The 20,673-nt window shown below is 43.5% G+C and overlaps 1 protein-coding gene and 1 pseudogene across 2 annotated transcripts in view; both read left to right on the forward strand.

The window, feature by feature from the left end:
* THRAP3 (thyroid hormone receptor associated protein 3) overlaps positions 1–20,673 on the forward strand; it is an 85,815-nt gene that overhangs the window by 37,159 nt on the left and 27,983 nt on the right. The gene's annotated exons all lie outside the window — the stretch shown is intronic.
* Positions 3,801–4,672, forward strand: LOC104652835 (small ribosomal subunit protein uS5 pseudogene; annotated as a pseudogene).

Raw genomic sequence — 20,673 nt, forward strand, 5'->3', positions numbered from 1 at the left:
GAGGCCAAGGAAGAATATTCATGTTGAAGGAGCAGCAAGTGTAAAGGTGCTTAGATGAACATCTGGCTTGTTCAAAAACAGAAAACTGTTTTTGGCCGGGACAGAGAGACTGAATGAGGGAGGGAGTGGTTTGAGATGATGCCAGAGAAGTAGGCAGGGGCCGAATAATTTAGAATCCTTTGAGTATGGCTGGCTAGAGCTTTCATATATACATCTGAGAAGTTGAATCTTGTTTCTTTTAAAAAACCAAATACAAGATGTTCTGGGAAAAACGAGAGCCATTTCTGTAGGCATACATGTGCTTTTCCAGAAAGAAATCCCAGAGAGAGGAGCTGCACTGATCACATGTATCTGGACTAAGTTCTGCTTGAGTGTGTGGATCTGCCTGAGGTGGAGTTGGCGTCTCTATATAGATAGCTTTGAGTAGTATTTTATTTTGTTTTGTTTTATTTTTTGAGACATAGTCTGTCTCTGTTGCCCAGGCTGGAGTGCAGTGATATGATCTCTATTCACTGAAACCTCTGCCTCCCAGGTTCAAGCAGTTCTCTGCCTCAGACTCCCGAGTAACTGGGATTATAGTTGCCTGTCACTACGCCTGGCTAATATTTTGTTTTTTTAGTAGAGACAGGGTTTCACCATCTTGGCCAGGCTGGTCTTGAACTCCTGACCTCATGATCCACCTGCCTTGGCCTCCCACAGTGTTGGGATTATAGGCATAAGCCACCACACCTGGCCAAGTAGTGTTTTTTGTTTTTTTTTTTTGTTTTTTTTTTTTTTTTGGAGACAGAGTTTTGCTCTTGTTACCCAGGCTGGAGTGCAATGGCACGATCTCGGCTCACCGCAACCTCCACCTCCTGGGTTCAGGCAGTTCTCCTGCCTCAGCCTCCTGAGTAGCTGGGATTACAGGCACGTGTCACCATGCCCAGCTAATTTTTTGTATTTTTAGTAGAGACGGCGTTTCACCATGTTGACCAGGATGGTCTCGATCTCTCGACCTCGTGATCCACCCGCCTCGGCCTCCCAAAGTGCTGGGATTACAGGCTTGAGCCACCGCGTCCGGCCCAAGTAGTGTTTTAAATAATTTTAAATGGAAGCAACAGGTCGAGTTCTCTTTGATTTTTTTTTTTTCTTTTTTGTAGATTTAGATGATTTGATCCAAAATGGTAGTAGATCTTTAAATTATTTTTGATCTCTTACATAGATGTTGTTTTTGTATTTAAGACATCTCAGCCTGCTTCCCTAAACTCATGTGGAGAGACATGAGGTAGTCACTGCAATGGGAAAGGCTTAGTGGGTAGTGACTAGAAATGGCAAATATAAATGACAAATCTAAAAGTGACTGGACAGTACTAGATTGGGTTCTCAATTTGATAAAATTGAGAAGATAAAGATCAAAGATAAAATCATTGTTCTCAAGGACAGTGCTGTCCAATAGAAGTAGAATGTGAGCCATATGTAATTTAATATTTGTTAGTAATCACATTTTAAAAAATGATGAAATAATTTTTTTTTGAGACCAAGTCTCAGTCTGTCACCCAGATTGGAGTGCAGTACGATCACAGCTCACTGCAACCTCTGACTCCCAGATTTCAGCAGTTCTCCTGCCTCAGCCTCCCTTTTGAGTAGCTGGGATTACAGATATGCACCACCACGCCCAGCTAATTTTTTTTTTTTTTTTTTTTTTGAAAGGGAGTCTTGCATTGTCACCTGGGCTCGAGTACAATGGCATGATCTCGGCTCACTGCAACCTCCGCCTCCCAGGTTCACACGATTCTCCAGTCTCAGCCTCCTGAGTAGCTGGGATTACAGGCGCACACCACCACACTTGGCTAGTTTTTTTGTACTTTTAGTAGAGACGGGGTTTCACTATGTTGGGCAGAATGGTCTTGAACTCCCTCATGATCTGCCCGCCTCGGCCTCCCAAATTGCTGGGATTACAGTCATGAGCCACTGCATCTGGCCTGCTCATTTTTGTATTTGTAATAGAGATGGGGTTTCATCATGCTGGCCAGGATGGTCTCAATCTCCTGACCTCATGATCTGCCTGCCTCTGCCTCCCAAAATGCTGCGATTACAGGTGTGAGCCACCGTGCCTGGCCAATGAAATACATTTTAACATGATATGTTTTATATGATTCAGTGTATTCAATACATTATCATTTCAATACCTAACTGATATAAAGAATAGTTAGTGAGATATTTGACTTTCTGCTTATACCAAGCCTTAGAAATCCCATGTTTATTTCATACCTGTAGCTGATCTTGATTCAGATCAGCCACATTTCATGTGTTCAGTCTACATGTGTATTGGATGGTACAGTTGTAAGAGTTCATATTTCTGAAGGAACAGATAAATGAGTATGATTAAGTTATTGAATAATGGCTTGCCATATTCCAAACATAATACAAAACAGTGATATACTGACAGAAAACAAAATACATCTAACACATACTTTTTTTTCTCCTCTAAACCTCCATGTTATCATCTTTGGGAGGATGATTTGATCTTAAAAAGACCAGTGTCTGTGCCGGGCACAGTGGCTCAAGCCTGTAATCCCAGCACTTTGGGAGGCCGAGGCGGGTGGATCACAAGGTCAAGAGATCGAGACCATCCTGGTCAACGTGGTGAAACCCTGTCTCTATTAAAAAAAAAAAATACAAAAATTAGCTGGGCATGGTGGCACGTGCCTGTAATCCCAGCTACTCAGGAGGCTGAGGCAGGAGAATTGCCTGAACCCAGGAGGCGGAGGTTGCGGTGAGCCGAGATCGCGCCATTGCACTCCAGCCTGGTAACAAGAGCGAAACTCCGTCTCAAAAAACAAAACAAAACAAAACACCAGTGTCTGTAAAAGCTGTCAGATAATTTATTTCTTCTACTATAGTTCTATACAGGCTTTACGTAGAACTCTTTGGAAACAGTGGATGTCAGTATGGAGGTGATCTGCAAAGAATGTCATGGCCCATTGGTTCTGAATCTTTTTCTAGGTTTTTCAATTAGAGTCTTGATGGATGGACATTTTTTTAAAAGTTCTGTAGGTGATTACAGTACATACCAGTGTTTAGCCCAAGGCTTTAATAGTAATACTTCCATTTTATTTTATTATTTTTTTTTGGAGGCTCTGTTGCCAAAGCTGGAGTGCAGTGACTTGATCACAGCTCACTGCAACCTCAATCTCCCAGGCTCAGGTGATCATCCTGCTTCATCCTTCTGAGTAGTTGAGACCATAGGCACATGCCGCCATGCCCAGTTAATTTTTGCATTTCTTGTAGAGTTGAGGTCTCACTATGTTGCCCAGCCTGGTCTCTAACTTCTAGGTTCAGTCAGTCCACTCGCCGTGAGCTCCCAAAGTGCTAGGATTTCAGGGGTGAGCCAATGCACCTGGCCAATAATTCCTTTTTTTTTTTTTTTTTAAATGTTGTTGCCCAGGCTAGAGTGCAGTGTAACCTCTGCCTCCTGGGTTCAAGCAATTCTCCTGCCTCAGCCTCCCGAGTAGCTGGGATTACAGGCACGAGCCACCATGCCCAGCTGATTTTTTGTATTTTTAGTAGAGACAGGGTTTCACCATGTTGACCAGGATGGTCTCGATCTCTCGACCTCGTGATCCACCCGCCTCGGCCTCCCAAAGTGCTGGGATTACAGGCTTGAGCCACCGCGCCCGGCTAGTTCAATTTTTAAAAATAGTTGTGTCATGTTTGGCAGCTTAATTTAGCTTAAAAAAGATTTATCACTTCTCTGATAAAACACCAAATGGCAGGGTGGGGGTGGGGGGTGGGGGCAGGGCCAGAGGCCCTGGGGGCCCTGGGGTGGGGAACTGTGGTGGCTTCTGTGGAGGTTTTGGCAGTGGCATCCAGGGCCGGGGTTGAGGCCGTGGAGCTCTCAGAGGCAAGGCCAAGGATAAGGAGTGGATGTGTGTCACCAAGTTGGGCCACCTGGTCAACTTGAAGATCAGGTCCCTGGAGGGGATCTGTCTCTTCTCTCTGCCCATCAAGGAATCTGAGATCATTGACTTTTTCCTGGGGGCCTCTCTCAAGGATGAGGTTTTGAGGATTATGCCGGTGCGGAAGCAGACCTGTGCTGGCCAGTGTACCAGGTTCAAGGCGTTTGTTGCTGTTGGGAACTACAATGACCATATCGGTCTGGGTGTTACATGTTCCAAGGAGGTGGCCACTGCCATCCATGGGTCCATCATCCTGGCCAAACTCTCACTCCATTGTCCTCGTGTGCAGAGGCTACTAGGGGAACAGATCAGCAAGCCCCACACCATCCCTTGCAAGGTGACAGGCCACTGTGGCTCTGTGCTGGTGTGCCTCTTCTCCACGCCCAGGGGCACTGGCATCATCTCAGCACCTGTGCCCAAGAAGCTGCTCATGATGGCTGGTATTGATAACTGCTACACCTCAGCTAGGGGCTGCACTGCCACCCTGGGCAACTTCACCAAGGCCACCTTTGATGCCATCTCTAAGACTTAGAGCTACCTGACCCCCGACCTCTGGAAGGAGATTATGTTTACCAAGTCTCCCTATCAGGAATTCACTGACCACCTTGTCAAGACCCACACCAGTCTCCATGCAGAGGACCCAAGCTCCATCTGTGACTACAACATAGGGTTTTTATACAAGAAAAATAAAGTGAATTAACCCTGCAAAAAAAAAAAAAAAAAAAAAAAAAGATGTATCATAATAAGAGCTAGAAGGAAACCACAGGTTGTTAGTTAGTATAGATTATAGTGTCTTTATTAAGTTAAGAAAGCTGAGAATTTCTCTAAGGAATGAGAAGAAAATATTCCCCAATGGTAACACATACTCATTTAAAATGGGGATTAAAATTGCTTCTACCCTCCCTAAGAGACATAGGAGAGGAGCCCCTGGGGTGAATTGAAGATTTTTTTTTAAGCCGCCAGCTGTACTCTTCATTTTTTTTTCTGCTATGATTAATTGCATAGATGATTCTGAGCTTTATAGACACCATTGAATGAATTCTCAGAGGAGCATCTCAAGTTGCCTACGCTGGGGATATTTTGATGAAAAAGTTCTAAATGAACTTTTAGCTTGCTGTTGATTTTTCCTGCAAACATTCAGCATCAAAGAGATTTGTCTTTCAGAGGTGAATGTGGCCATTTGAATTGTCTTTTCTGATAGTATGACCTTTCCTTCTAGCACACCTCTTCAGTGTGACACATGCTAATTTAACCAGTAAAAATATAAAATGCTGTATTGCTGTCTAGGAAGATATCTGATTACTTATTACTTGTAGGCAAGTATTAAGTAAGAAATAGTAAGAAAATAGAATCCGTTATGAAATCTGTTTACTCCAAGGGAAGTTCCTAAATACCTCCCTCCAACCACTTTGGTTCCGTGGCTAAATATAGCTTAAGATGTTTACTCACATGTTATATGTCAAGTACTTTGTATGTACTTCCTTAATTCTCACAGCAGTTCTGTAAGTGGTAGGTCACATTTGGAAGAAGGAGAGAATAAGTATTTTGTCCAGGAAAGGGTGGCAGAGCCAAGATGGAACCCAGTTCATTTTTGCTGCCAAAGCCTCTACTTATTGCAGAACCTGGCCCAGTATTATAAAGTGGCTTGTCCAGAGACTCTTCTTACTGCAGAACCTTGCCCAGTATTATAAAGTAACTTGTCCATTTAGGACTGAGCATTTTAGATTGATAATTTGCTTTAGTATATGTCCTCACCTAACATCCACCTTAATGCACCTCTTGAAGTAATATTGCATTATGGGCATATGGACAACCTGAATGGAACATGGATTCTAGTCTCAACTTAATTACTTACTGTCTGTTGAGATTATGCAGAGATTTGGTCTTAACTGTGAAATGTGGGTAACATTACCCTTATCTTTTTTTAAAATCTGTTTGAGAATAGTTGAAGATTTATTGAAAATTGTGAAGATATATGGAGTTTCTGTATTTGCTAGAGCTGCTATAATAAAGTACCACAAATGGGAGGTTTCAGCAACAGCAGTTTTATTGTCTCACAGTTCTGGAGGCTAGAAATTCAAAATAAAGATGTCGGCAGGATTGGTTCTTCCAGAGAGCTATGACAGAAGGATCTGTTCCAGGCCTCTCTCCTTGGCTTCTAGAGGGCCAGTCTTTTCCCTGTGTCTCTGTTGTCTTCACCCTACAAGGTTCCAAATTTCCCCTTTTTATAAGCATCATATACCTCAGTAAAGACTCTTAACTCCAAACGAGGTTACATTCTGAGGTACCAGGGGTTAGGACTTCCGATATATGATTTGGATGGGCAGATAGGTCACAACTGGACCCGTAACAGTTCCTATGTACCCCATGCCACTTCCACTCTAATTAACATCTTACATTAGTATGGTATATTTGTCACAATTAATGAACCAGTATGAAACATTATTATTAGCTAAAGTGTCATCCTTTTTAGCACATAAGAAAACTGTAGTTCAAAGAGAAGCAACTTGGAAAAGATCTTACTACTAGTGATCTTTTCAACTTTACTCTGGTGCTTTTTACACTGTTAACCAATGCAAACGAAAACCTCCAAAGTCCCATTATGAACCTGAAAAGATTAAAAAATAATTTTCTACTTAGGTACAGCAAGACAGGAAACTTATTTAGTTTTTCTGCACAGGAAATTTACTAGTTTTTCTAGTGCACATGCCATGCGTGGCATGGTAAGTGTTCAATAAATCTTGATAAGATGAACAGATGAATGCTCTTGGTATTTTTTGGGCCATATTTTTGAAGCATAGACTCCAGTCTTAATAACTGTAAAGTATAGTAATTGTGAAATCTGCTTTAATGAGAAAGCAAAAATTATTTTTATTTTTTTATTTTACTTAAATTCCAGGATACATGTGCAGAACATGCAGGTTTGTTACATAGGTATACGTGTGCCATGGTGGTTTGCTGCACCTATCAATTTGTCATCTAGGTTTTAACCCCTGCATGCATTAGCTGTTTGTCCTAATGCTCTCCCTTCCCTTGCTCCCTACCCCCCCAAAAATTATTTTTACAGTTGTGAAATGGTCCAGACTTCGTGGCTCACGCCTGTAATCTAGCTCTTTGGGAAGATGAGGCAGGCAGATCATTTGAGGTCAGGAGTTCGAGACTGACTTGGCCAAGATGGTGAGACCTCCATCTCTACTAAAAATACAAAGATTAGCCAGGCATGATGACTCGCACCTGTAATCCCAGCTACTCGGAAGGCTCAGATAGAATTGCTTGAACCCGGGAGGCAGAGGTTGCAGTGAGCTGAGATTGCGTCACTGCACTTCAGCCTGGGGTACGTCTAAAAAAAAAAAAAAAAAAAAAAAAAAAAAAACTTTAGCCAAGCATGGTGGCACACCTGTAGTCCCAGTTACTCAGGAGGCTGAGGTAGGATTGCTTGAGCCCAGGAGGCAGAGGTTGCAGTGACCTGAAATTGAGCTACTGCACTCCAGCTTGGGCAACAGAGCCAGACTCTGTCTCAAAAAACAACAACAGGCCGGGCGCGGTGGCTCAAGCCTGTAATCCCAGCACTTTGGGAGGCCGAGGCGGGTGGATCACAAGGTTGAGAGATCGAGACCATCCTGGTCAACATGGTGAAACCCCGTCTCTACTAAAAGTGCAAAAAAATTAGCTGGGCATGGTGGCACGTGCCTGTAATCCCAGCTACTCAGGAGGCTGAGGCAGGAGAATTGCCTGACCCCAGGAGGCGGAGGTTGCGGTGAGCCGAGATCGCGCCATTGCACTCCAGCCTGGGTAACAAGGGCGAAACTCCGTCTCAAAAAAAAAAAAAAAAAACAACAAAAATTTCAGTTCCTGTGTGGAAATCAGCCTTGAGATAATCAGCGCCCCTCTGGCTGCTGTATTTTGTGGCCCATGGAAAAATACATTTCTCATGAATTTTCTCCACCTCTTCACGTTACTTGGAAGTAATGTGGTCCTGTTCCTTTAAAAAGTAAATGATGGAAGGAGTGGAGTTTGCCATATGATAGGAGCAGAAACTAATTCACTTGCTGAGAAGAGGGAAGGAAATGTGATCTCTTGCTGGTTCTGATGGAAAGAAGCCAGCAGCACAATGTCCCTCACCCCAGTATGATTCTGTAGCTGAGCTCTGGCTAGCTCTGGAACCTCTCATTTCCAAGTGAGGTTGGTGCTACCTGAATTTGGATTGTTGTCTTAAATGCAAGTGATAAGTTTAAGTACAGTCAGAAGGTAAGTGAGCAAGTTTTTGGACAGTTGATACCGATTTTCAGGCAGATTGGCTTGTTTAAAAAAAAAGAGTAGATTATATCAATCAAATAATTTTTTTTTTTTTTTTTTTTTTGAGACAGAGTTTCGCTCTTCTTACCCAGGCTGGAGTGCAATGGCGCGATCTCGGCTCACCGCAACCTCCGCCTCCTGGGCTCAGGCAATTCTCCTGCCTCAGCCTCCTAAGTAGCTGGGATTACAGGCACGCGCCACCACGCCCAGCTAGTTTTTTGTATTTTTAGTAGAGACGGGGTTTCACCATGTTGACCAGGATGGTCTCGATCTCTCGACCTCGTGATCCACCCGCCTCAGCCTCCCAAAGTACTGGGATTACAGGCTTGAGCCACCGCGCCCGGCCTTTTTTTTTTTTAATCAAATAATTTCTACAGTTAATTTCAAAGGTGATGGAATGACAGTGTATGTGTTTGTATGGGTAGGGGGTGATTCTCCTTTAAAAGCAGAGTTTTTTTTTACTACCTAATTCAAGTTTTTTAGGACATGGCTGAAGTAGTAAAAAGAAATGTCCCGCCGGGCGCGGTGGCTCAAGCCTGTAATCCCAGCACTTTGGGAGGCCGAGGCGGGTGGATCACGAGGTCAAGGGATCGAGACCATCCTGGTCAACATGGTGAAACCCCGTCTCTACTAAAAATACAAAAAAGTAGCTGGGCATGGTGGCGTGTGCCTGTAATCCCAGCTACTCGGGAGGCTGAGACAGGAGAATTGCCTGAACCCAGGAGGCGGAGGTTGCGGTGAGCCGAGATCGCGCCATTGCACTCCAGCCTGGGTAACAAGAGTGAAACTCTGTCTCAAAAAAAAAAAAAAAAAAAAGAAATTTCCCACTCTATTCATGCATAACTTTTACGTGTTGTCGTTGTTGTTGTTGTTTTTGTCAGTGATAGAGCTGCTCCAAATAATCGTTTTACTGGTAAAAAATAGAGGTAAAAACACATGCCCCAAATAAGGGTTTGCGGTTTATTCAGTAGGAGCCCTGGTTTTGATAAATTTCTCTCATTTAGGGAGCCTTAACACTTGTTTGGCAGTGGTTATGTTTTTTCAGCTTTTTACCTACTAGTGGCAGCGAGAACGATCAGTCCCACCCAATTACAGGGGTAGTGATACTTTGTGGGGAGAAGAAAGCAGTTAGTAATGGCCAAACAGGAGTCCAGAGAAGCATCTTTCATTATTTATTAACCGATACTTGGGCTTGAAAGGAGGTAAGTCAAGAAGAGGTAGGATGGGCTCCCTCCCGGATAGATGGGAGCCCATATTCCCCATACCCACTCACAGAATAGGGTCATCTGGGGGCTTTCAGAGACTGAGCTCTGTCCGAACAGGTTTGTTTTACAACTGGGAGTCCAAAACATCCAAAGTGAATAGCAGTACTGTTAGAAAGAAATTACCCTATGCTGGGTGCATTGGCTCACACCTAGTAATCCCAGCATTTTGGGAGGCCGAGGCAGGTGGATCACTTGAGGTCAGGGGTGAAATCCCATCTCTATGAAAAATAAAAAAATTAGCTGGGTGTGGTCGCATGCAGCTGTGATCCCAGCTACTTGGGAGGCTGAGGCAGGAGAATCACGTGAACCCAAGAGGTGAAGGTTGAGCTGAGCAGTGTGTCACTGCACTACAGCCTGGACAACAGAGTAAGACTCCGTCTCAAAAACAAAAAAAGAAAAGAAAAAGAGAAAAGAAAGGAATTATCCTTTTTCTCACATTAAAGGTAACAGAAAAAGCATCATTTTTTTTCTTTGCAGTTTAGTATGAATTTTCTGAGAGACAGATGACTTAATGTACTTGTTTATCATCCCAAGAAAGACTAGAAAAGGAAGAACAGAGATTGAGTTTTTGGAGGACTTGGAATTGAACCTCCATAGATAAGAGCTGGTCCAGTATTTATCACATTGGCAATATTATGCCAGGCTTGCCATTCCTTAATTGCTTATACTTTAAACTACTTCAGAGCTTATTCTTGAGGAAACTTTTTTTGTTTTTAAGTATAGACCTTTCTTTCTCTGTTGCCCAGGCTGGAGTGCAGTGACACAGTGATAGCTTAGTAGCCTTGAACTCCTGGGCGCAAGTAGGTGGGACTATAGACACAAACTACCGTGGCCAGGAGGGAAACTTCTTAATGGCTACTTAGAAAAGTAATCCATGTGTTCAACATTAGTTTTTTTTGTTTTTTGTTTTTTTGAGACAGAGTCTCTATCTGTTGCCCAGGCTGGAGTGCAGTGGAATGATCTCAGCTCACTGCAACCTCCGTCTTCCAGGTTCAGGTGATTCTCTTGCCTCAGCCTCCTGAGTCGCTGGGACTGTAGGTGCCCGCCACCACGCCCAGCTAATTTTTGAATTTTGTAGAGGTGGGATTTCACCATGTTGGCCAGGCTGGTCTTGAACTCCTGACCTCAGGCGATCCCCCTGCCTCGGCCTCCCAAAGTGCTGGGATTACAGGCATGAGCCACTGCACCTGGTTGCAGACTTTTACTGTATTTTTATTTTATTGTTTTGGTTTTTTTTTGAGACAGGGTCTTGCTCTATCACCCAGGCTGGGTCTCAGTAGCGTAATCACAGTTCACTGCAGCCTTGACTTCCTGGGCTTAAGCAATCCTCCTGCCTCAGCCTCTTCAGCCTCTTGAGTAGCTGGGACTACAGGAGTTCACCACCACACCCAGCTAATTTTTTTTTTTTTTGGAGACAAGAGTCTCATTCTGTCACCCAGGCTGGAGTATGATGGCAATCTCGGATCACTACAATCTCTGCCTTCCAGGTTCAAACAGTTCTCCTTCGTCAGCCTCTCAAGTAGCTGGAATTATAGTAGTATGCTACCACACCCAGCTAATTTTTGTATTTTTAATAGAGACGGGGTTTTACCACATTGGCCAGGCTGGCTACCCCTTGGATTCACCCCGTTTGGCCTCCCAAAGTGCTGGGGTTACAGGCGTGAGCCACTGTGCCTGGCCCTGGCTAATTTTTTTATTTATTTATTTTTTTTTGTAGAGATAGGGTCTTGCCATGTTGTCCAGGCTGGTTTTGAACTTCTGGGTTCCAGCAAGCCTACTTCCTTAGCCTTCCAAAGTGCTAGGATTACAAATTCGAGTCACCACACCCAGCTGATATCTTAAAAAAAAAAAAAATTTTTTTTTTTTTTTTTTTTTGAGGTGGAGTCTTTTTTTGTCGAGCTGGAGTGCAGTGGCATGATCTTGGCTCACTGCAACCTCCACCTCCTGGGTTCAAGCAATTCTTTTGCCTCAGCCTCCTGAGTAGCTGGGATTATAGGTGCGAGCCACCACGCCTGGCTAATTTTTTGTGTTTTTAGTAGAAATGGGGTTTCACTATGTTGGCCAGGCTGGTCCGCCTCGGCCTCCCAAAGTGCTGGGATTACAGGTGTGAGTCACCGCACCTGGCCTATCTTTAAAAATTTTTTTTTTTTTTGAAACGGAGTTTCACTCTTGTTATCCAGGCTGGAGTGCAATGGTGCGACCTCGGCTCACCGCAGCCTCCGTCTCCTGGGTTCAAGCAATTCTCCTGCCTCAGCCTCCTGAGTAGCTGGGATTACAGGCACGCGCCACCATGCCCAGCTAATTTTTGTATTTTTGGTAGAGACGGGGTTTCACCATGTTGACCAGGATGGTCTCGATCTCTTGACCTTGTGATCCACCACCCGCCTCGGCCTCCCAAAGTGCTGGGATTACAGGCTTGAGCCACCGCGCCTGGCCTTTAAAATTTTTAAACAGTGAAATAACCATTCTCCCCAGAGGAACATCACTGCTGCTTTTTAGGAGAGTACCCAGTGTACATGTGGATATTCTTTTCTATAAATTTAAGACCTTAGAATTGAAATTAGTATTTACTGATTTACTTTACTTAATAACTTGAGAGCCACTTAATAGCAGAGTACTTGTCATAAAGGGGTCTCTGATTTGATTTCTTCAGGGATGGGGTGGAGTATGAAGCATTGGCAAAGTATTAATCTAGAGACACCATAGCTGCCCTCTATTCTGTTTCTGTCTCTGTTTTACTCAGGAGAAGATGATCTCCAGAGAAAAGAATAAAATAGTAAACATGTTTCATATTTCACCTGAGCTCTGCTTTCCTCCAGTAACTGTCCAGAGGCATTCAGAGCACAAGTCAGGCCCGTTGCTTTGTCTAAAACACTTTATGGGTGGTGTTATTTATTTCTTGGTATTTTTGGCTGTCTCATCTCTATCAGCATATGGCTTGTTCATCAAGAATTTCTACTTCTTCCCTTTAGTTACTGTTGAAAGCGTGGCTCTCTTGACTGGATTTTTTTTTTTTTTTTTTTTTTGTGACAGAGTTTCACTCTTGTTACCCAGGCTGGAGTGCAATGGTGTGATCTCGGCTCACCACAACCTCCGCCTCCTGGGTTCAGGCAATTCTCCTGCCTCAGCCTCCTGAGTAGCTGGGATTACAGACACGCGCCACCATGCCCAGCTAATTTTTTGTATTTTTAGTAGAGACGGCGTTTCACCATGTTGACCAGGATGGTCTTGATCTCATGACCTCGTGATCCACCCGCCTCGGCCTCCCAAAGTGCTGCGATTACAGGCTTGAGCCACCTCGCCCGGCTTGACTGGATTTTGATGGCAATGAAGTTTTGTTGCAATGTAACACTAGTAAATGAAGTGTGTCTCCCTAATGATGAGATCAGTTTGGTCTTCTGTGCCTTCGAATGACATGTAGAAGGGATGAGAGTGATGTCAATTTCTAGGTTAGCAGAGCTGTGATACATAATTTTATTCTTGGGCTTTATTGTTAATATTTGATAAACTGATTTTTAAAATTATTGTTCCTACTTATGTGGTGAAGAGAATGGAGGTTGAAGAGGAAGTGTAAAAGAGCATGTTTATTCATTTAGCAAGTACAAAATGTCCACTCTGGCTAAGCACTGTGCAAAGCACTGAAGATAAAATGGAGAACAAATCAGATGTGGTTTCTGGTTCATTTTGTGGCCTCCTGGGTTTGGTATCCTGAATTGTTAAACTTATTTGGTTAACTCTTCTGTGTTACCTGTTACCTCAGAGTCATCAAATGTAGCGTCATCTAATCTGGAAAAGTATGCTGTCTTCTCAGCAGAGTAAAGACTCAGTCCTGAGGCCTGGTTGAGGGATAAGGGGGTGCAGGCTTACATGGGGTCAGTTCTCAGGAACTTTTCCCATTCTTTTAAGATGGGAAAATCTCAGTAGACACAAATCAATAAAATCCAACACCCTCTTATTATAAAAATAGTCAACAAAGTAGAAAATTTCCTCAATATGATAAAGGGCATCTATGAAAATTTACAGCTAACATCATAGTTAAAGGTGCAAGGCTGAATGCTTTCTTGTTAAGATGGGGAGCCAAGACAAGGCTGTCTACTGTCACCATTTTACTTACCATTGTACCAGACGTTCTAGACAGAGCAGTTAGGAAGAAAATGAAACACCAGGCATCTAAATTGATAAACAGGTAAAATCATCTCTTTTTGCAGATGGTATAATCTTAAGTAGAAAAACCTAAGGATTCCACCAAAAACCCATTAGAGCTAATAAATGAATTTAGGAAGGTTGCAGGATACAAGATCAATATACAAAATGAGACCAGGCATGATGGCTCACACCTGTAATCCCAGCACTTTGGGAAACTGAGGCAGCAGATCATTTGAGGTCAGGAGTTTGAGACCATCCTGGCCAACATGGCAAAACCTCATCTCTACTTTTTAGTAGAGTAAAAAAAAATATTAGCTGGGCGTGGTGGTGTGCGCCTGTGATCCCAGCTACTGGGGAGGCTGAGGCAGGAGAATTGATTGAACCCAGTAGGCAGAGGTTGCAGTGAGCCGACATCGCACCACTGCACTCCAGCCTGGGCGAAAGAGCAAGACACCACACACACGCATGCACGCACACAATACCTATCTACACACACAAAAAATAAGAAATGAGCTATATTTCTGTACAATAGCAATGAACAGTAAGAAAATGAAATTAAGTGAAAATGAATCGTAATAGCATCACAGTAATATATTTTGTTAAATTTATATTTTGTTACTATATTTTATTAGCCAGGAATAAATTTAACAAAAGCCATTATAAAACTTGTATTCAGAAAACTGTGAAGTATTGTGGAAAGACATTTCTTTTTTTTTTTTGAGACGGAGTTTCACTCTTTGACAAGGGTGCCAGGACAATTCAGTGGGAAAGAATAGTCTTTTTTTTTTTTTTTTTTTTTTTTTCCGAGGTGGAGTTTCACTCTTGTTGCCCAGGCTGGAGTGCAGTGGCACAATAAGAATAATCTTTTCAACAAATGGTACTAAGACATCTAGATAGCCACATGCAAAAGAATCAAGTTGGACCAGATGTGGTGGCTCATACCTGTAATCCCAATACTTTCCAGAGGCCTAGTTGAGTGGATTCCTTGAGCCCAGGAGTTTGAGACTGGTCTGGACAACATAGGGAGATCCCGTCCCAGCTACTCAGGAGGCTGAGGTGGGCGGATCACTTGAACCTAGGAGGTTGAGGCTACAGTGAGTTAAGATTGCAGTACTATACTCCAGCCTGAGTGACAAAATGAAATCCTATCTCTAAATAAATAAAAGTTGGACCCTTATTTCACATTTCACAAAAATTAAATCATAATGGATCATAGACCTACATAGAACTAAAACTAGAAAACCCTTACAAGAAAACCCTTTGTGACCTTGGGTTAGGCAAAACCTGCTCAAACATGACACACAAAGTACAAGCAACAAAAGAAAAATAAGAGTTCAGCTGGGCGCAGTGGCTCACGCCTATAATCCCAGCACTCGAGGAGACCAAGGTGGGTGGATCATGAGTTCGAGACCACCCTGACCAACATGGTGAAACCAAACTAAAAATACAAAAATTAGCTGGGTGTGGTGGCATGTGCCTGTAATCCCAGCCACTCAGGAGGCTGAGGCAGGAGAATCACTTGAACCTAGGAGGTAGAGGTTGCAGTGAGCCAAGATCATACCATTGCACTCCAGCCTGGGTAATAGAGGGAGACTCCATCTCAAAAAATAAAAATAAAAAATAAAAATAAAAAAGTGAAAAGAAACCCTACAAAATGGAAGAAAATGTTTGCAAGTCATACATCCAACAAGGGACTTGTATCCACTTTTTTTGTTTTATTTTTTATTTATTTTTTTTAGATGACGTCTTGCTCTGTCGTCAGGCTGGAGTGCAGTGGCCTGATCTTGGCTCACTTTAACCTCCACCTGCGGGGTTCAAGCGATTCCCCTGCCTCAGCTTCCCAAGTAGCTGGGACTGTAGGCGCTCACCGTCACACCCGGGTAATTTTTTGTGTTTTAGTAGAGGCAGGGTTTCACCATATTGGCCAGGATGGTCCTGATCTCCTGACCTTGTGATCTGCCTGCCTCAGCCTCCCAAAGTGCTGGGATTACAGGCATGAGCCACCATACCTGGCCTTATTTCTATTGTTTGAGACGGAATTGCATGCTTATTGCCCAGGCTGGAGTGCAATGGCATGGTTTTGGCTCACTGCAACTTCCCCTCCCGGGTTCAAGTGATTCTCCTGCCTCAGTCTCCCAACTAGCTGGGAGATTACAGGCACCTGCCACCATGCCTGGCTAATTTTTGTATTTGTAGTAGAGATAGGGTTTCACCATGTTGGTCAGGCTGGTCTTGAACTCATGACCTCAAGTGACCTGCCTGCCTCGATCTCCCAAAGTGCTGAGATTACAGGCATGAGCCACCGCGCCCAGCTGGTCTCAGTTTTGACAAAGGTGGAAAACCAAATGAATCCTTGCATTTATGGTCAACTGTATTTTTTGTTTTTGTTTTTTTCTGAGATGGAGTTTCGCTCTGTCACCCAGGCTGGAGTGCAATGGTGCAATCTTGGCTCACTGCAATGTCTGCCTCCTGGGTTCAAGTGATTCTCCTGCCTCAGCCTCCTGAGTACCTGGGATTACAGGTGCCTGCCACAACACCCAGGCATTTATTTATTTATTTTATTTTATTTTTATTATTTTTATTTATTTATTTTTTGAGACAGAGTTTTGCTCTTGTTACCCAGGCTGGAGTGCAATGGCGCGATCTCGGCTCACTGCAACCTCTGCCTCCTGGGTTCAGGCGATTCTCCTGCCTCAGCCTCCTGAGTAGCTGGGATTACCGGCATGCGCCACCATGCCCAGCTAATTTTTTGTATTTTTAGTAGAGACGTGGTTTCACCTTGTTGACCAGGATGGTCTCAATCTCTTGACCTTGTGATCCACCCGCCTCGGCCTCCCAGAGTGCTGGGATTACAGGCTTGAGCCACCGCGCCCGGCCTTATTTATTTTTTTTAGTAGAGATGAGGTTTTGCCAGGTTGGCCAGGCTGGTCTCAAACTCTTGACCTCAGGTGATCTGCCCGCCTCCCAAAGTCCTAAAATTACAGGCATGAGTCACTGTGCCAGGTCAATGGATTTTGACCATAAATGTAAGGATTAAATTTTTTTTTTTTCTTTTTGAGACGGAGTTTCGCTCTTGTTACCCAGGCTGAAGTGCAATGATGCGATCTCGGCTCACCACAACCTCCGCCTCCTGGGTTCTGGCAATTCTCCTGCCTCGGCCTCCTGAGTAGCTGGGATTACAAGCATGCGCCACCATGCCCAGCTAATTTTTTTTTTGTATTTTTAGTAGAGACGGGGTTTCACCGTGTTGACCAGGATAGTCTTGATCTCTTGACCTCGTGATCCACCCGCCTCGGCCTCCCAAAGTGCTGGGATTACAGGCTTGAGCCACCGCGCCCGGCCTAGGATTAATTTTTTTTTTAATACAATTGTGGTTTTTTTTTTTTTTTTTTTTTTTTTGCGACGGAGTTTCGCTCTTGTTACCCAGGCTGGAGTGCAATGGCGCAATCTCGGCTCACTGCAACCTCTGCCTCCTGGGTTCAGGCAATTCTCCTGCCTCAGCCTCCTGAGTAGCTGGGATTACAGGCACACGCCACCATGCCCAGCTAATTTTTGTATTTTTAGTAGAGACGGGGTTTCACTATGTTGACCAGAATGGTCTCGATCTCTTGACCTCGTGATCCACCTGCCTCTGCCTCCCAAAGTGCTGGGATTACAGGCTTGAGCCACCGCGCCCGGCCTACAATTGTGTTTTAAGTAAAACATGTCTGTCCTTCCAAGGACCATTGATCTGCTTGCTAATTAATTAGATAAGTAGTTTGAGTCAAGAAGGCTTGGGCTTTTGAAAAGGATGATGAGTTTGTGCTGCTCTTTCAAGTGGCTCTGCAGAACAGTTTGAAAATAAATTCTTTTCTCCAAGTGACAGAAATATATCTGAAGTGATTTCAAAAGGTGGTTTGAAATTCTGTACTTGAATTTTAAATAAAAAGGGGAGTAGAAATAGAGCAGTAGTTACATAAATGCAAGATGGTGGAGGATATTTTGCAGCTGAAAAATCATTTCTGGAAAAGGACTTAAAGGCTTAGTAACTCCGAGCTCACTCTGAATCAACATGTGATATGATTTCCAAAAAGAAATCTTGGGATAGTGTCTAGGAAGTTCTTTATTAGACCTCATTTGGAAAATTGCATTAAATTCAATGTGTCCACTGAGGAAGGACAAACTGGAATCAGTTGTGGGACAAACATGGTAATACGTGGTTATGAAACCATGTCGTCTGAGGAATGTTAGGAAGTGGGGGGTATTCAGATCATACATGCCAGGCCCTTAAGTAGGAGTTTTTGAACTAGATCCTGTATTTCAGCATCCTTAACATGCTAGGCACAGCTAGATAGTAAGTATTGATTGATACTTGTTTAGGTGTTGGATTCATTTATAATGCTGTTGTTGTAGGGATATGGCTACCTCACCTACAATAATTGTGAGAGCTTTTTAACCCCAAATAGTTGTATTTGAGTGAACATGTTTTTATCTGAGGCACATTTTATGTACATGAGTTATATCCCTGTTCCACTACAGTTCTTAGGGACTGAACTTTTTCATAATATTTTAAGTGAAACTGCATCTCCAGGAAGAGAAAATATTAATGAGAAAGCAAAACTTTCTTTTGCATGAATTTTAGTTGGAACAGAAACCAAATGTTAGGTACTTGTAACATGTAAATGGTGCTAAATTGATTTCCAAGGTGATATTTGTCTGCCCCACTTCCCGTGAATATTTTTTGAGCATGGCATGGAAGAAATGTTAGACATGAAACAAGGTATGTGTAATCACAGTGAAGTTGAAAGGTCTTTAAAATCGATCTGAGAGTTCTATATGAGTTACCAACAAAGATGGAAATGATTTTGGTAATTTGGGTGGCTTTAGTGTTGATTGTCTCCATACTAAAATGTGTATGTGTGTGTGTTTATTATATTTTTGTTTTGTTTTGTTTTGAGAAGGAGTTTCACTCTTGTTGCCCAGGCTGGAGTGCAGTGGCATGATCTTGACTCACCACAACCTTCGCCTCCCGGGTTCAAGTGATTATTCTGCCTCAGCCTCCCGAGTAGCTGGGATTACAGACATATGCCACCATGCGTGGCTAATTTTGTATTTTCAGTAGAGATGGGGTTTCTTCATGTTGATTAGGCTGGTCTCAAACTCCAGCCTCAAGTGATCTGCCCTCCTTGGCCTCCTAAAGTGCTGGGATTACAGGTGTGAGCCACTGCGCCTGGGCTTTTTTTTTTTTTTTTTTTTTTGGAGACAGAGTTTTGCTCTGTCACCTTGGCATGGCACGAGCTCAACTCACTGAAACTTCCTCCTCCCAGGTTCAAGGGATTCTTCTGCCTCAGCCTCCTGAGTAGCTAGGATTACAGGTGCGCACCGCCATGCTCAGCTAATTTTTTTTTTTTTTTTTTTTTTTTTTTTTAAAGTAGAGACAGGGTTTCACCATGTTGGTCAGCTTGGTCTCAAACTCCTGACCTCGTGATCCACCCGCCTTGGCCTCCCAAAGTACTTGAATTATAAGCGTGAGCCACTGCGCCTGGCCAAGCATATATGTTTTTAATACATTTATGTATATTGAGAGAAGACCTTCCTACTATTTTTTTTTTTTTTTTTTTTTTGGAGATCGAGTTTCACTCGTTACCCAGGCTGGAGTGCAATGGCGCGATCTCGGCTCACCGCAACCTCCGCCTCCTGGGTTCAAGCAATTCTCCTGCCTCAGCTTTCCGTGTAGCTGGGACTACAGGCGTGCACCACCATGCCCAGCTAATTTTTTTATTTTGAGTAGAGACGGGGTTTCACCATGTCGACCAGGATAGTTTCGATCTCTTGACCTCGTGATCCACCTGCCTCGGCCTCCCTAAGTGCTAGGATTACAGGTGTGAGCCACCACGCCCGGCTGACCCTCCTACTTTTCGGACATTTCTCTTCCTCTTTTTACGTGGTCTCTCTTCATCTTCAGGGGACAGCTTAAATGCCATCTCTTGATCATCTTATTTAAGTAAGTCATTATTCGCATTTCATTGTTTGCCAACTCTGACCAGAATTTATAATTATACTTTTGCTTGCTTATTATCTAGCTGAACCTCTAGATCAGTCGTCCCCAAACTTTTTACACAGGGGGCCAGTTCACTGTCCCTCAGACGGTTGGAGGGCCGCCACATACTGTGCTCCTCTCACTGACCACCAATGAAAGAGGTACCCCTTCCTGAAGTGCGGCGGGGAGGGGGGCCGCAGTTTGGGGACGCCTGCTCTAGATAATAAACTCCATGAAGGCAAGGATAGCACCTGTTTTAATTTGTCAGTGGTTATCTACTATCTAGGGTCTTCCTGAATGACTTAAGTGATTCATTTAGTTATTTGCTGGCATAATTTTCATCTGATATTACCCCACTTAATTTACAAGGTATATAATTATTTTAAAAATTAGTTTTGGCTAGGCAGAGTGCTGTATGCCTATAATTCCAGCCCTTTGGGAGGCTGAGCTGGGAGAATCACTTGAAGCCAGGAGTTTGAGACCAGCCTGGGCAACATAGTGAGACCCCTCCTTCTCTACAAAAAAATGAATTAGCTGGGCATTGGGCACGTTGGTGCATGTCTGTGGTCCCAGCTATTTGGGAGACTGAGGTGGGAGAATTGCTTGAGCCTTGGAGGTCCAGGCTACAGTGAGCCATGATTATGCTACTAGCATTGCAGACCCTGTCTCAAAAATAAAAATTTAAAAATGGCCAGACGTGGTGGCTCCTGCCTGTAATCCCAGCAGTGCTTTGGGGCGGATCACCTGAGGTCAGGAGTTGGAGACCAGCCTGGCCAACATGGTGAAACCTTGTCTTTACTAAAAATACAAAAATTAGCTAGGCATGGTGGGGTGCCTGTAGTCCCATCTACTTCGGAGGATGAGGCAGGACAGTCACTTGAACCTGGGAGACAGAGGTTGCAGTGAGTTGAGATCATGCCATTGCACTCCAGCCTGGGCAACAAGAGTGAAACTCCATCTCAAAAAAAAAAAAAAAAGGTAATAATTAAATACATAAATAAAATAATTA

This window comes from Saimiri boliviensis, chromosome 11 (genome assembly GCF_048565385.1).
Source record: "Saimiri boliviensis isolate mSaiBol1 chromosome 11, mSaiBol1.pri, whole genome shotgun sequence".
Lineage (NCBI taxonomy): Eukaryota > Metazoa > Chordata > Mammalia > Primates > Cebidae > Saimiri > Saimiri boliviensis.